At 36.7% G+C, this 14,189-nt stretch overlaps 1 pseudogene across 2 annotated transcripts; it reads left to right on the top strand.

The window, feature by feature from the left end:
• The first annotated feature begins 8,307 nt into the window (after nucleotides 1–8,307).
• On the top strand, nucleotides 8,308–11,730 carry LOC149027296 (scarecrow-like protein 9 pseudogene; annotated as a pseudogene). Of its 2 annotated transcripts, none has more exons than XR_016174409.1 (2): nucleotides 8,308–8,692; nucleotides 8,818–11,730. The product of XR_016174409.1 is annotated as a scarecrow-like protein 9 pseudogene, transcript variant X2 (transcript). The 2 variants fall into 2 exon arrangements; XR_016174408.1 differs by having other exon boundaries at nucleotides 8,308–8,701.
• Nucleotides 11,731–14,189: the final 2,459 nt, after the last annotated feature.

Genomic DNA, 14,189 nt, shown 5'->3' with positions numbered 1-14,189 from the left:
TTTGATTTGATTCTTTCAAGGATATTTTGTTCATAAAGAGAAGTCAAATATCATCAAAAGGAAGTTAGTTATGGTTCCCGCATTCACTGGTTGCTGTTCTTAAATCCTTTTTTATATGGTGAAAGCTGTTCTTTAAATCCATTGTAACGTTATCCAATTTTCTTCTGATCGTCTCGGCAAAATCCATGTGCAAGAGTTGAATAGAAAAGTTTGGCAAGAGGATTTATGATGAACGTCATATAATAAATTATCAAATATGAAGGTTGAGGTCAATTTTTAAGATTGGTCTCAGACTTAGTCTCAGGGTTGGTAAACGGTTGAAATTAAGGAACCCCACATACAATATGTAAAACTTGGTCAGACGTCGGTAGGCTTGGTGGAATGGTTGAAAACCTTCCCAGGTTCAACCCTTATTCGCGGCATATGTAATATTCTCAATTTTTTTTAATAAAATATGAAGGTTGAGGTCAATTTTTTTTTTTTTCTTTTTCGGTTAAACCTATTAAAAAGCCTGGACCAACGATCATATGGGATTGATAAGGGAAAAGGGAGGTTAGAAAAAAAAAGAAAAAAAAAAAGAAGAAGAAGAAGAAGCAGTGTCTCTGAAACCATATGAATGGGCTGGGCTCATGGGTTCCTTGCCCATTTGATAATTAGGGTGGACACAAGGGCATAATGGGGGATCAAGTCTGCTATGGCCATAGCCCATAAGGTCCCTTGTTAACAAATTTGGTCTCCCATTAATAGCTCAAGACAATTGGTCTAAGCCAAGATATGCTGGTTAACAAATGATGGGCCTGATCAAATTCAGGCCCGTTTTGATAATTTGTTTTAATTTTTTAAGCCAATTGCCAACATCAACTATACACCTTTATGTGTCTCTCGCGGATACTGGGTAGATCAGGCCTGGATTTGGGAATTGGTAACTTGTTGCCTGCCCAAAGTGAGCCAGAGTTGGGCTATTCTCAATTCATTCGGGTTCTAATTGAGCTTTTCGCATGAATACTAACAATATAATATTTAAACTGGGCCGGGCCAGACAGTTATAAAGAGGTCAATCTAACCTAGCCTGCAGGGTCCATCTGAATCTTGGATTTCAAGCCCATTAACTCAACCTAGGGCTTAAAGAGAAAAGATGGTCGATTCTTGTTTTAATCAGTTAGGTGTACCTGAGTTAAATTAATTCAAGCTATCTATAGAGTTTTACATCACTTACCCTAAAACTAAACAATCACTTGCCACACCAATTAACGCATGCATATCTATCTATTGTAGTAAAGATGCTCTCATCTCATTGTAGATCATGGTTTCATTCGTATATTCTTCCCCAATTCTTCAATACAATACAAGATTTCCACCATAATAATATCATTTTCAAATAAATAGATATCTTGTGTGAAAAAGGCTAAGTCCAATGGCGAAGATTTCGAGGTAAATAAAGTCAAAAAGAAATTTTTTACCATGCAGTCTTACCCCCCGATAATTTATCACATGCGATTGATCTTGTCTTTTCAAACTTCCATGTATATGCACCGCTTATATATGGAGTGAAAAATAAAAGGATTTTAGTCACGTGAAGTCAAAAACTGGTTTAAAAGCACGTGAATGAATGAATGAATGAAGCAGAGGTTTTCGTACGGCATTCACCATGCAAGCCCAGTTCAAACTTCAAATGTGGCTGGATACGTTGACCGACATGTCAAAACTCAAAACTCTCTCTCTTTTGTGTTGGGTTGACATCTCTAGCTTGAGCCTTGAGGGCCTCATCATCGTGTCCTTCTCTCACTCAGGTTGATGGCTTGACCAACTTTCAAATAAAAAGCTCATCCTGCAGAGACGCCGTTCGCTAGCTCCATCATCTACTACTTTGAACAGTCTTGAGTGAGACCCATATGGACCTTTCAACAGCTCAACAGAGAGTTTGATTTCGGAAATCTAGCTAGCTATATTATAGAATGATATATGTATATGTCTGTTCATATCAGCTATAATATTCATATTAATCCAATCTGTCCCAGCTGTTTTGAATCGTCAAAATTGGGATTGCAATATTGAATCTTTGAAGAATCTTTATACAACAGGTGTGAAAGAAAAAAACATACATATATCTAATGTGAAAGGATACAAGTATGAAAAGTCATCAGTCAAAAAGAACAACAGAACCCTTTTTCCCTCGTGCATGAATTAGCTAGCTACAGATGGATCGAAGAAGAGAAAACAGATTTGACTTGCAAGCTAGAGAGTCTCAGCTAGGTTTGAGTTTGTTGAAGGAAATTAATGGTCATATGATGAATATATACCCACTTCTTCCAGAGACTCCTTCCTTCTTTCGTTCGTTCCCTTGCTCATGAAGGTTTCATTGTTATTGAAAATGAAAATGACTACAGCACCCAACCGTCAAACACTCAAAATTCACTCATCATTAGGTTTTTGACATGCATATATGAGTACTGGAATATCCATCATTCATATTCTAATTTCAAACCAAATCCAATACAAAAAGTCACAAACAAACATCATGCTCTCTCCATCCCAGCTGCTTGACTTGTTCCTTTTTGTTTTATTTTTTTATCTTCTTCTGCATGTATATATGCATTCATTCCGTAGTGGAGTTGGCATCTTTTCACTTTCACCTCGTTCCTTAATTTAGACCTCCTAATCAGATTACATATATTAATATACACACATCCATCATCACTATAATTAACTTCAATCTTTACATCATAATTGGAATTACTAACTAAGCAAAATTAATTCTTCTTAATGACTTTCCTTCAAGTTTGAAGTAGTCATTCAACCAAGCAAGTTGTTTGAATCCACTTGCACAAGTAATCAACACTATTACTACTACTAGCTAAACCAGATTTGAGATTACATGAAAGTAGTAGGAAACAGCCGTAGAAAAGGGGGATTTTATTTGATTTTATTTTATTTGATTTGATTACAGGAAGGAAAGGATCTAAACAATGAACGGAGGAATATTATGGGATCTCCACTTTTAAGTTTTAAGTTTTAACACAAAAAAATTGACTATCTGGTCCAACAGAATAAAATATTTGTCATTTTTCTTAGCTAGTTTGCTAGTATTCAAGTTTGAGTAAGGCCCAAGTGAATGGGGTCCATTAATTAGAACCTAGAAATCCGCCGCCCTTCTTTTTATTTGTTTAATGTTTGTTGTGTAAGGCCCAAGGAAAGGAAAAGAAAAGGAAAAGAAAGGAAAGGAAAGGAAGTCCCATTCCCATAATCCCATCAACTATAATAATATTAATCACATCCACATTCATGAATGAATCACAATTCACAAGTCAAACAATTTCATTACCTGCTACCTTTGGATGCTTCGTCTTTATTTATTTTCTTCCTTTTTGTATGTTTATGACCCCCAACCAAATATAATATATACATATGTTTCTACCGTTAAATAATATATTGCTTATGTTGGTTGCACACTACTCTAATTTTGGTCACACATGGACCCTCAGGTGGGTCTCAGACACCTCGGCCCCTGAAATTTTGATTCATTAAGTAATATAGTCCACAGCCAAAAAAAGAAAAAAAATAAACCCAAGTGATTCAAAGTTGGAAATTCTTTATTTCTTAGTAAAGGATTTTCGGTGCAGCTTGATTAAGGTGTCAAGTTTGGATCAGATCGAGATACGAGATTGATTCACTCAATAATTTATTATTTCTGGATCTACCCATTTAAGTTATTGGTCTAACCATTAATGACATGATTACATACTTTGTGAACAACGATCAACAATTAAAATTTGCACACCTGATTGTGGTGGCGATACTGGAACCTTGCTTAAGCGAGCCAAGCTGCTTACCACTTGGACCAACCCCGTTGATTTAATCTTTTAAGATTTGATCTTAATTGTTAAGATAAAGCAGTACATGTTGTGTAGATTCCATCAAATTGTGGATCAACTAATTACTAATTAATCATCCCACTAAAAGTATTATTCTAATTCTTAATTCTTATTATTTGCTTCTAAAAAAGGCCAAGGGTTTTTTTTTTTTTTTATCATCTCCTAATGAGGACCTTTTCTCTTTGTTAATATAGTTTTTTTTCATTTATTTTATTTTATTATTAGGTTATGTGATAAGTCTTAATATTGCTTAGATGTGACATGATTTAGATTAACCCATGTGTTAAATTTTATCATAATATATTTAAACATATGTTTGATGTTGAAAGCATTATCTGATTTGCTTTTACTAAAAATACTTTTGTTATATCATTTGAAAAATGCCATTTCAGTTCAAAACTATATTCAAAGAGACCACGACATTAATTGAATTACGTGTTTGACGATAAATCTAAATCCATGAGAAGAAGAAAAAGATATCTAGCTATTTGGTGTAGATTATGATCCATTTTAATAATATTCAATAAAGTGATTCAACAGTGACTATCGTATCGTTACAAAATAGAGGATTTCCTTACAACAGGGGAATGCCCTCTAACCATTCTTAAACTCAATTGAATGGAAAATTTCAAATCACTATAGTAAACCAAATGTATACATAGACATCCTTGGAATCCGCTAAATAGCTTATTGTTCAAGAGTTTAGATAATCGCTCAAGAAATACAATCACGTGCAGTGGCCCAATATCTTCTCAATAGATCCATCACAATTAATAGCCACCCATTTTAGAATCTTAGACATATTTGACAAGTAGTTACATACTACATGCTAGATTTTTAAGATATCACATCAAGCTGCAGCCAAAAAAAATCAAAGAAATGATAAGAATAAACAAGGAATCCATCTTTGTGGAAATATTGTATTAACTCTGCCACTGATCACGTTGCAAACCAAAAATTACAGAATCATTCAAAGAAGAAAATGCACAAAATGGTTACTTAGCTTTCAAAGAGATGCCGAAAGGAAACCAAAAATTCTAAAGAAAACAAAATCAGTTGATTTTAAGACCCTAAGCCCCACCACACAAAGTTACAGCCGATATCATCAATGTGTTTGACAGAGAAAGAGAGAAAGAGAGACAGATAGAAATGGTTTTATCTTGTATAGGACCACTAGCTACTTCAACTTGTGTCTTTTCTTCTTCATGCCTTATGGAAGGCACTTAGTAATTGTTGATGGAATCTCCCCCATTTATACTTTATAGTCTTTCTCACGTGCATACATTTGAAACACAAATGAGTTGATAAGGAATTCTAGATCATCTAATAAATCTCTTATGATCTTTAACTCATGAGAATTTCTACATGAAACCCGTTCATCTACGGCAAAGAAAGTATTCTTTTCTTCCAACATCAATAGCCGTGTGATGGATCTCATAAATGATGTATTTAAGATTGGGGGTTTGTTTTTCTCTATGTTCAACAAAGAAAAAAAAAAAACAAAATCATAGGATAAGAATTTTGATGCCCTCACTCATGGATTAATTGACTTAGAAACTTACTTTTGTTGATTCAAAAGGTCTAGATACAATGTATCAAATTAAGTGTGATTATAACAATAATTAATAATTGAAGTAAAATTTGTTTTTAAAAGAGTGTGTTAATGGTACCGTCCTTTTTAATGATTTATTTTCCCCATAAAAGGGTTGCAATATCCTCTGTTAAACATTGCTTTGTGGTATGAGTAGGTTTTAAATGATAATCTTGATAAAGCACTAGTTCTTGAACAACTAAATTAAAAAGAATTAACTTAGGTAAATAGTTCCCGAATATAATATTTATCAAGTGGACGGGCATATGCTGACAAATTTTTTTAAGATGCTTTTGACAATTACTAGTTTTTGTAAGTCTTTTGTTGTGATAATTATTATTTAAGATAGCCATCGTCCATCGTACATAAGTTTATCTTCATAATTTGTTAGTTAGTAGACCAGGTATGGTGTCGATATACCATTCGTGTCTACTTTGTGAATGGGCCATGGCCAACAATTTAGTTGATTGTCTGATTTGATCTTTTGATGTTATAATGGATTTTGTGTCTCTCCCTTAGGAAGTCCTAATTGCTATTCTAGAATGTGGATTGGTGTTTTGTTTTGTTGGTAGCCTTTGGGGGTCCTCCACCAATTGTGATTACTATATTTAATGAATATAATATAATTTTTTAATTATAAAAGGAAAATGTTTAAACATCTACTGACACATGAGTTGTTGGCAAAATGAACCTAAGTGTGATAGGATAATGCGAGACATCTTACTTTTCATCCATGGATTGTATTGGACTTTAGATCTTGATTTTTTTTTTTAAAAGAAATAGTAAAGCTTGCAATTATAAAATAAAGGAAAGAAGCTCAATATTTTAACATTCTCATCAAATGATGACATTTTAGAAATAAAAACCCCTGATTTTAGTAACTCTTTTTCATATTGGGAGAGTGATATATACTCAAAGATCTTAAATGTGAAATTGAAGAGAGAAAACTAGATGAAATCAGAAGAGAAAGAGAGGAATCAGTTATGCCTCCGATCACCTTTCCATGCTTAGATCCGCCATTCCCAATATTAGCAAGGCTTCAATCAATCAAATCTTATTGTTTTTTAGGATTTCCCTTTTTTTGTGTGTGTATGGTTTTCCCCCACAAATCAATTTTAGTGTTTACTTTTATGACCAATAGATAGACAGAATATCCACACTTGAAGATACAATCAATTACATGAAAGAGCTGCTAGAGAGGATTAAGAATTTGCAGGGCGAAATTGAAAAAAGCTCAAATGAATTGAACCCGATGGAGAACTTCAAGGAGCAAAAATCAAATGAAATCCAACTTAGAAACAAACCCAATGTTTGATTTGTTTTCATCCCGCATGCTCTATTCTGCGAAGAGGAAGAATGAGGCAGTAATGGTTGTGGTGGCGTCACTGGTGTTGCCGAAATCGAAGGTGAAGAGGGTGAAGTAGAGGAGAGCCGAGTGAGGAGGGAGAATATAACGGAGGATAAAAACATAGCTTAAGTGTTGGAAGAAACATTAGCATGAGATTAGAATAAAACATGTGTCAACCATCTATTGACCCATTTTTTTTCTTTACAGATTTTGGTAAGAGTATTTTTGGAATTAAAGAAAAATGAATTTGGAACTAACAGAATGGACTATTATATATCAATGAATTTGCATTAAACTGTCATGCAAAATTATGGTCGAGATTGAAATCGAGATTTCAATCCAGCGGTCAAGAATGTTTCGGTTGATGTGCAGGAGTAGAACAAGGTCCGTCTGTTTGGGTTCACGCACGGGCACGGCTCTCCGAGTATTAGACTCCTAGTCTTTACTAGGAAGGATGGAAACCAAGAAATCTAATAATAAAATTAATTAAAGACAGATGGAGTTGGTCAGTCAATCCTCCGTCTGTGGAGGCATTGAAGGGTGAGGCTTGGGCAGCACGCTTTTGACCGCAATGCCCAATCTATACATTTTCTTTTATTTATTTATTATTATTTTTTGATTTCACTTTGATGGTATTACGCTCTCTACGTCACTTTTTTTTATTAAAAAAAATAAAAATGAAAAGGAAAGAGAACAAAAAGGGGTTTAGTTAAATTAGGCTGTGATATTGGAATAAATAAATATATAGTTTTAGAGATATATGCTTGTTATGCTTATGACATTTAGAGATTTTTCCTTTTTTAATCTTTTAGTTAATAAATAATAGGCAGGGGCCAGTGGGGGCCACCTCCACTCAATTCTATGGCCCACATCAAAGAAGCGAATCCGTCAGGGTATAGCAGCTTTTCACAATACACAAAGCTAATTATTGTAAATTAATTAGTAGTATTTTCCAGCATAATCCTTCATTATTTATTTTTAATTACATGTATTAATTTTACTTTAATCCATCCATCCATATATCCGTGAGGTTGCAATCCCATATTAACCCTTATTGACTTTTAATCCTTTCGCAGTTTCGCGTCCCACGTTCCACGTCTCACGTCGCACCCGCACCCCTTTGATGGAAAATGACTTTTTTTAATTTTTATTTTTATATATATTTAAGAATAAAAGGAAAATAACGTATTTGGTATGTTAAATCTTTTCTATATGGAGAAATAACCGTATCTGGTGTTCCATTTGTTACACTACTCTCAGGTCTAGTGGATAGTGTACGTGGAGTGTGTGTCTGCGCACCCTACCGTGTGATCACTGATCACTGATCACTATACTGTCAGTCAGATCAGATCTCTGACTAATCACATGGTAAATGTAGAAGATATTTTCGTGATGTGTCTGTAGAAAACAAAATCCTTTTATTAATAAATAAAAAAAATTTGTTTCTCCAAAAATGAATAAAGATAAGAAATGTGAGGATTTTATTTGCGTCTGCGTCGGGAAGGACTGGAGCGGCAGCGACGATGAATGGTGGGATTGTGAAGAAGAAGAGGACAAACAAGGAAGGTTGAAGAAAGTAAGGAAGAAAGGAAGGAAGGAAATAGAGGCGAAATTTCGATTCAACAGATCCGACGGCTACAACAGCCCCCACTTGTTTGTTTCCCAATGCTTTGTTCCTACTGTTAAGGTGGCTCTCATCTCCTCTCATCTTCTCTCTACTCCTCGTTCCCCCTCCCTTTAAGAAAGACTGGAACGAAGCCACTTCTTTCTGTCTTCAATGCTCCTTCCTCTCTCTCTCTCTCTCTCCTTCCTTCTCCTCCTCATCTGTTTTTCCTCTTTTACTCGCTTGCTGGGGTTTCAACTTCAACTTCACTCTAACAGGTAACAGAGGTACGAGTTACGTCTCCCTCTCTCTGTCTGTTTCAGTTTGAATCATTCAATCCTCTTCCTGTTTATGCACTTCGATCGGATTCGTTTGAGTTGTGGTTTCTTCTTTTCTCATACAGATTCTTCTCGGAATATGCTTTAATTCCTCTATTGATAAGCAGCCACTTGGATGAGTTGCTTGCTTTAAACTTTTTCTCCTGACGCACTCGCAACAACGGGTTTAGGGTTTAGAAAATTCATTTCTGCAACTCCTAATCCAGCCTGCCTGTAACAGATAACTTGGAATCTTTTATCAGTGGAAATCACGATTCTTTAATAAAGGATTTGGGATTGGAAAAGTCGTCGGAGGCAGAATTTACTAGTGTGAGATTAGATGATTATGGATCCGTGTATTGCTGAGCTTTCTGCTCCTGGGAACGGTTTCGGAGTCGACGATCAGTCTGGTTTCTATCAAAACCTTGCCAACGGGCCCAGGCTGGAGCAGCTGCAGCAGCAGCAGCAGCAGCCTTCTTTTGTAGATCGCAATTTCATGGATCTTCCTTTGGTAATACCAACCAACGGAGACGACTCATCATCCGTTCCTCATGCTATTCTCCCTTCGGGTGTTGTTCATGAAGATGATAGTCCTGAAGACTGTGATTTTTCCGACGTGGTTCTCAATTACATCAACCAGATACTTATGGAAGAAGAGATGGAGGAGAAAACATGTATGTTCCAGGAGTCGTCTGCTCTTCAAGCCGCCGAGAAATCATTATATGAGGTTCTGGGTCAGAAATATCCCCCTGACCTCGACCCCCATCCTCCTCCCTATTGCGATCACGACACCGGAAGCCCCGATGATTTCTTCACCCTCAACTCGAGTAATTCCAGTAGCAGCGGTAATTCTCATAGCAGCAACACCCTGGATTCGAGTTTGACTTCAGATCTCGGTGAGTACAAGCCCACAACCTGGACCAATTCTATCCCTGCTGCTGACTATGCTTCTCACTCCACCTCCTACGTTCCCTTGGGTTTTCCCAACGGCGTCGCCGACAGATTGGGTGAGCCATCTATGAGTAAAATTCAGTTTCCTGATTTGTTAAGCGAGATTGAATCTGTCACGCAGTTCAGGAAGGGAGTGGAGGAAGCTAGTAAGTTCCTTCCGAATGGTAACAACCTGTTCCTTAATCTGGAGAAGCGTGGCGCGTTACCTCGGAGCCGGAGTGAACCAAAAGAAGAGCTAATCCGGAGCGAACACAAGGAAGAACTACTACCCCGGAGAGTAGTATCCAGGGAAGACCTTCACCCACCCATCAAGTTGGAGACGAAGGACGACAGAGAATATTCTCCTACGGACGGATCCAAGGGAAGGAAACATCTTCATGGGGAGGAGGAACCAGATTTGGAAGTGGGAAGAAGTACCAAGCAGTCAGCAGTTTACGAGGAGGTGACCGAGCGGACTGATATGTTTGACATGGTGTTGCTTTGCCATCCCGGCGGGAAAGGTGAGGCCCCCTTGTATGATCTCCGTGAAGCTTTGCAGAACGGATTGAGCAAGAATGGGCATCAGTCAAATGGACACAGCGGCGGCAAGACTCGTGGTAAGAAACAGAGTGGTAAGAAGGAAGTGGTGGATTTGAGAACCCTCTTGATCCATTGCGCTCAGTCCGTTGCAGCAGATGACCGTAGGAGTGTTAATGAACTATTGAAGCAGATCAGGCAACACTCCACCCCATACGGCGATGGGAATCAGAGGTTAGCCCATTATTTTGCAGAAGGCATAGAGGCACGGTTGGCCGGCACAGGTAGGCAGCTCTACATGGGTGTCTCGAGCCTGAGAACTTCAGCGGCCGACATCCTCAAGGCTTACCATCTATTTCTTGCTATGTGCCCATTCAAGAAGATATCCAATTTCTTTTCCAACAAGACCATTTTGATTGCGGCCGAGAAAGCGACCAGGCTCCACATTGTAGATTTTGGTATCCTCTATGGTTTTCAATGGCCTTCACTCATTGAAATTCTCTCCAAGAGAGAGGGTGGGCCTCCGAAGATTCGCATAACCGGGGTTGATCTCCCTCAGCCTGGTTTCAGGCCGTCAGCGAGAGTAGAGGAGACTGGGAAGCGATTGGCCAATTATGCCAAGACTTTCAATGTTCCTTTCGAGTATAATGCCATTGCACAGAAATGGGAAACCATTCAACTCGAAGATTTCAAGATTGAGAGTGATGAGGTGCTAGTGGTGAACTGTTTGTACCGGCTTAGAAACATCCTCGATGAGACAGTGATTGTGGACAGTCCAAGGAATGCAGTTCTTAACCTGGTGAGGAGGATGAACCCTGCTGTTTTCGTTCATGGGGTTCTCAATGGAGCTTACAGTGCCCCTTTCTTTGTTACAAGATTTAGGGAGGCACTCTTCCACTTCTCTGCGCTGTTTGATATGCTCGAAACAAATGTGCCACGTGAACTGGAAGAGAGGATGCTGATTGAGAGAGATCTTTTAGCTCGGGAGGCAATAAATGTCATATCTTGTGAAGGCTCTGAGAGGCTTGAGAGGCCTGAGACGTATAAACAGTGGCAAGTTCGGAATCTTAGGGCTGGACTAAAGCAGCTTCCTTTGAACCCAGAATTGATGAAGAAGGCCAAGGATAGGGTCAAGTCTTGTTACCACAAGGATTTTGTGATTGACCAAGATGGTAATTGGATTTTGCAGGGATGGAAGGGACGAATTATTTATGCACTTTCTACTTGGAAACCTGCCTATGATTCCTGAATTTCTTCTTGTTTACTGTCCTCTGCTCCGGAGAAGAAGGCAGAGAGGACTCTGATAGGAGACTGGACCTTAGTTCAACTAAGTATACTACTCTTACCTTTTGTTTCTATGAGCTTAGTTCCCTAGAAGTCAGTCACAACTCAGAAGTCGTCCTGTAGAAGCGTGTATGTTTGCTTCTGGGTTGGATTATAAATGTATTTTCTTTAAATTCACTTTTGATATCTTTCTAGTGTTGATGTTCAATTATTCAATGTATCTTCAGGAATTATGAGCTTTGCCCTTAGTTATTGATTTTGCAGGTAATACTGGCTGGGAGTCATCTAACCGATTTTGAGGGTTCCTTTGATTGTACTACCACAGAGAATACCTTCCACACATAGTCATAGTCATAGGCATAGGCATATCCCTTTTTGGCTACTTAGATAAAATTAGGATCCTTTCTTCCACACATAATTTCTACCCCAAGTTGTTCATTTCCACATCCAGGATCTCCTCCTCCCTACGGCCACTTTCCAACTTTGTTCCTTGTTAGGAATGATGCCAATGGGAAGAAGTATTCTCTGTCATTCTGTCATTTATTAGATTCTAGAAATTAAAAGTAAATAATTGACAAAGCTGTTCAGGTTGTCTTCTCTGTAATTCAACATCGATCACTCATGCTTTCAGGTCGTAATGATGGGGTTCCCTTTCGAATGACGACTTACCTGTCTTTATGTAATTTGGAATGGAACAACTTCTTATGGATCTATCCGTCTTATGTGTAGTGTAATAAATAATGTGTCGGGGACAGGAACCAGTTGGATTTGCTTGTATGAATGTGGATGGAGCTTTCTAAAGTTTCCACCCACTACAAAAAGGTAGAGCTTTCTATTGAGTAGGATGCAGAAGAGGGGTTTTGTGGCTGCAGAGAGTTTTGCTTTGATGCACTTGTCCCTTTGCTTTGGGTTCTCTCTCATTGGTTCAAAACCCAGAAATGATTGATTACTAGCTAGATTTTGATGCTATCAAAAACACCTGTTCATCTTTCTATCTTTATGTGATGAGGCTGTTTTTTTGAACTAATATCAAGTATTACGATAGTAATTTGATTATTATTTGTTAACTAATAAACGTACAATTTTGGGCTGTTCACACTTTGTTTTTTTCCCATCTACATCCTTGATAACATTGACAAAAGAATATCTCAAATCATGTAGATATGGTATTGTAAAGTTAGGTTGTTGCAGTGTATCTGTGTATGTAGATGAGCCTCAGTGATGACATAGCTACGACGAGACGAGATATGCACATCTATGTAATCAAAGCAGCATGTTCAATCCATTCTGGGTTACCATTAACATGTTTTCTGCCCTTTTCATTAGATATGAAGATCTCACAGAGGCCAATTCAACAGATACGCCCTTCATGAATATCTTGTTTGTTTTATTCATTTCTTTCACTGAAGTTCATATGATCCTAGCTAACTTTTATGTCTTCACCCTAAAAAACATTAGAAGCTAACTTTCATGGCATAATCAAGGCGAACTTTAGGGACGTGCAAAGCAATTAATACTCCTTATACATATATACTTCAAATATCACTATCTAAATGTGTTTTTCTAGAAGAAACCTTTCATCAAATTAATCCCGTGTTTCATATCATATTAATTATTGTTTTGATTAAAATAAATATCATATTACTTATTATGGGACCCCTTTTTCTTTTTTTGGTAACCTTATGGTGGCGTGCCAATTGAACAATCCTCTTAGGGTTTTCAAAAAGGTGTCTTTCTCTTAATAAAAACATTCATTTAAGTAGAGAGGAAATGTCATAGAGAAAGTGGACCGAATCTAATACGATATTTTATGTAAGATGTTTAATTTAGTAACATTTGACGACTCATACGAAGGAAGATCACATGATCTAATTGCATAAGAAACAAACTAAAATCATAACTGTAATTGTTTTTTTTTGTGGTAATAATCATAACTGTAATTGTTAGGGATAAGTAATTTGTCAACCAACGGAATATTCAAGTGTGTATAAAGAATGTGCATTAATATATATCTAAGGTTAAATGATAACATATATTTTTTTGGAGGAGGCTCAAAAAACTAAAAGATTTGAGGTTGAAAAGTTGACACGTGATCAATATAAACGTCCCTAGATATACATATAGTGGAGTTGCCAAAACAACTTTTCCAAGTTTCATGTGAAATTATTAGCTTCTACCCAAAACAAAATGTGAAATTATTAGGTTTCCCCACCTATAAGAACATTTTGTACTATTGAAAATTGGACATTTAGGTATTCTAAATGGGGTGATGGTTTTTTTCTTACTTGGCAGAGTGACTATGTAAAATACTTCACTGGACAAAAAGAGAAGAAAACCTCTAACCAAAAAAAAAAAAAAAAAAAAAAAAAATATGATATTGTTCAGAACTAATTATGGGTAGTAATCTGGTTCAAAGAATTATCTGATTGTATTACTTGTTAGAATACGGTGACAAATTCTGATTCAATCAAAATAAGAACTATATGCAGTAAGACCTACTTCAGATTGTAATTTTACTTTTTTGTCTTAATACAAGTTATTTTTTTCCATAAAAAAAAAAAGAACTATATGTAGTTCATATTTAGATCTTTCTTATCAACTATACTAATCAATAATATAATAAATATAATACTTATTTCTCTAATTATGGGTTGAAAAATTTTCTTTATGAAGGATCCAGACTCTAATTATAAATAATTTATGATTT

This window comes from Hakea prostrata, chromosome 1 (genome assembly GCF_041222555.1).
Source record: "Hakea prostrata isolate BN-2017 chromosome 1, UWA_Hpros_2, whole genome shotgun sequence".
Lineage (NCBI taxonomy): Eukaryota > Viridiplantae > Streptophyta > Magnoliopsida > Proteales > Proteaceae > Hakea > Hakea prostrata.
Note: the sequence above shows the minus strand (reverse complement) of the source record. Positions and strands in the feature narration are given on the sequence as shown.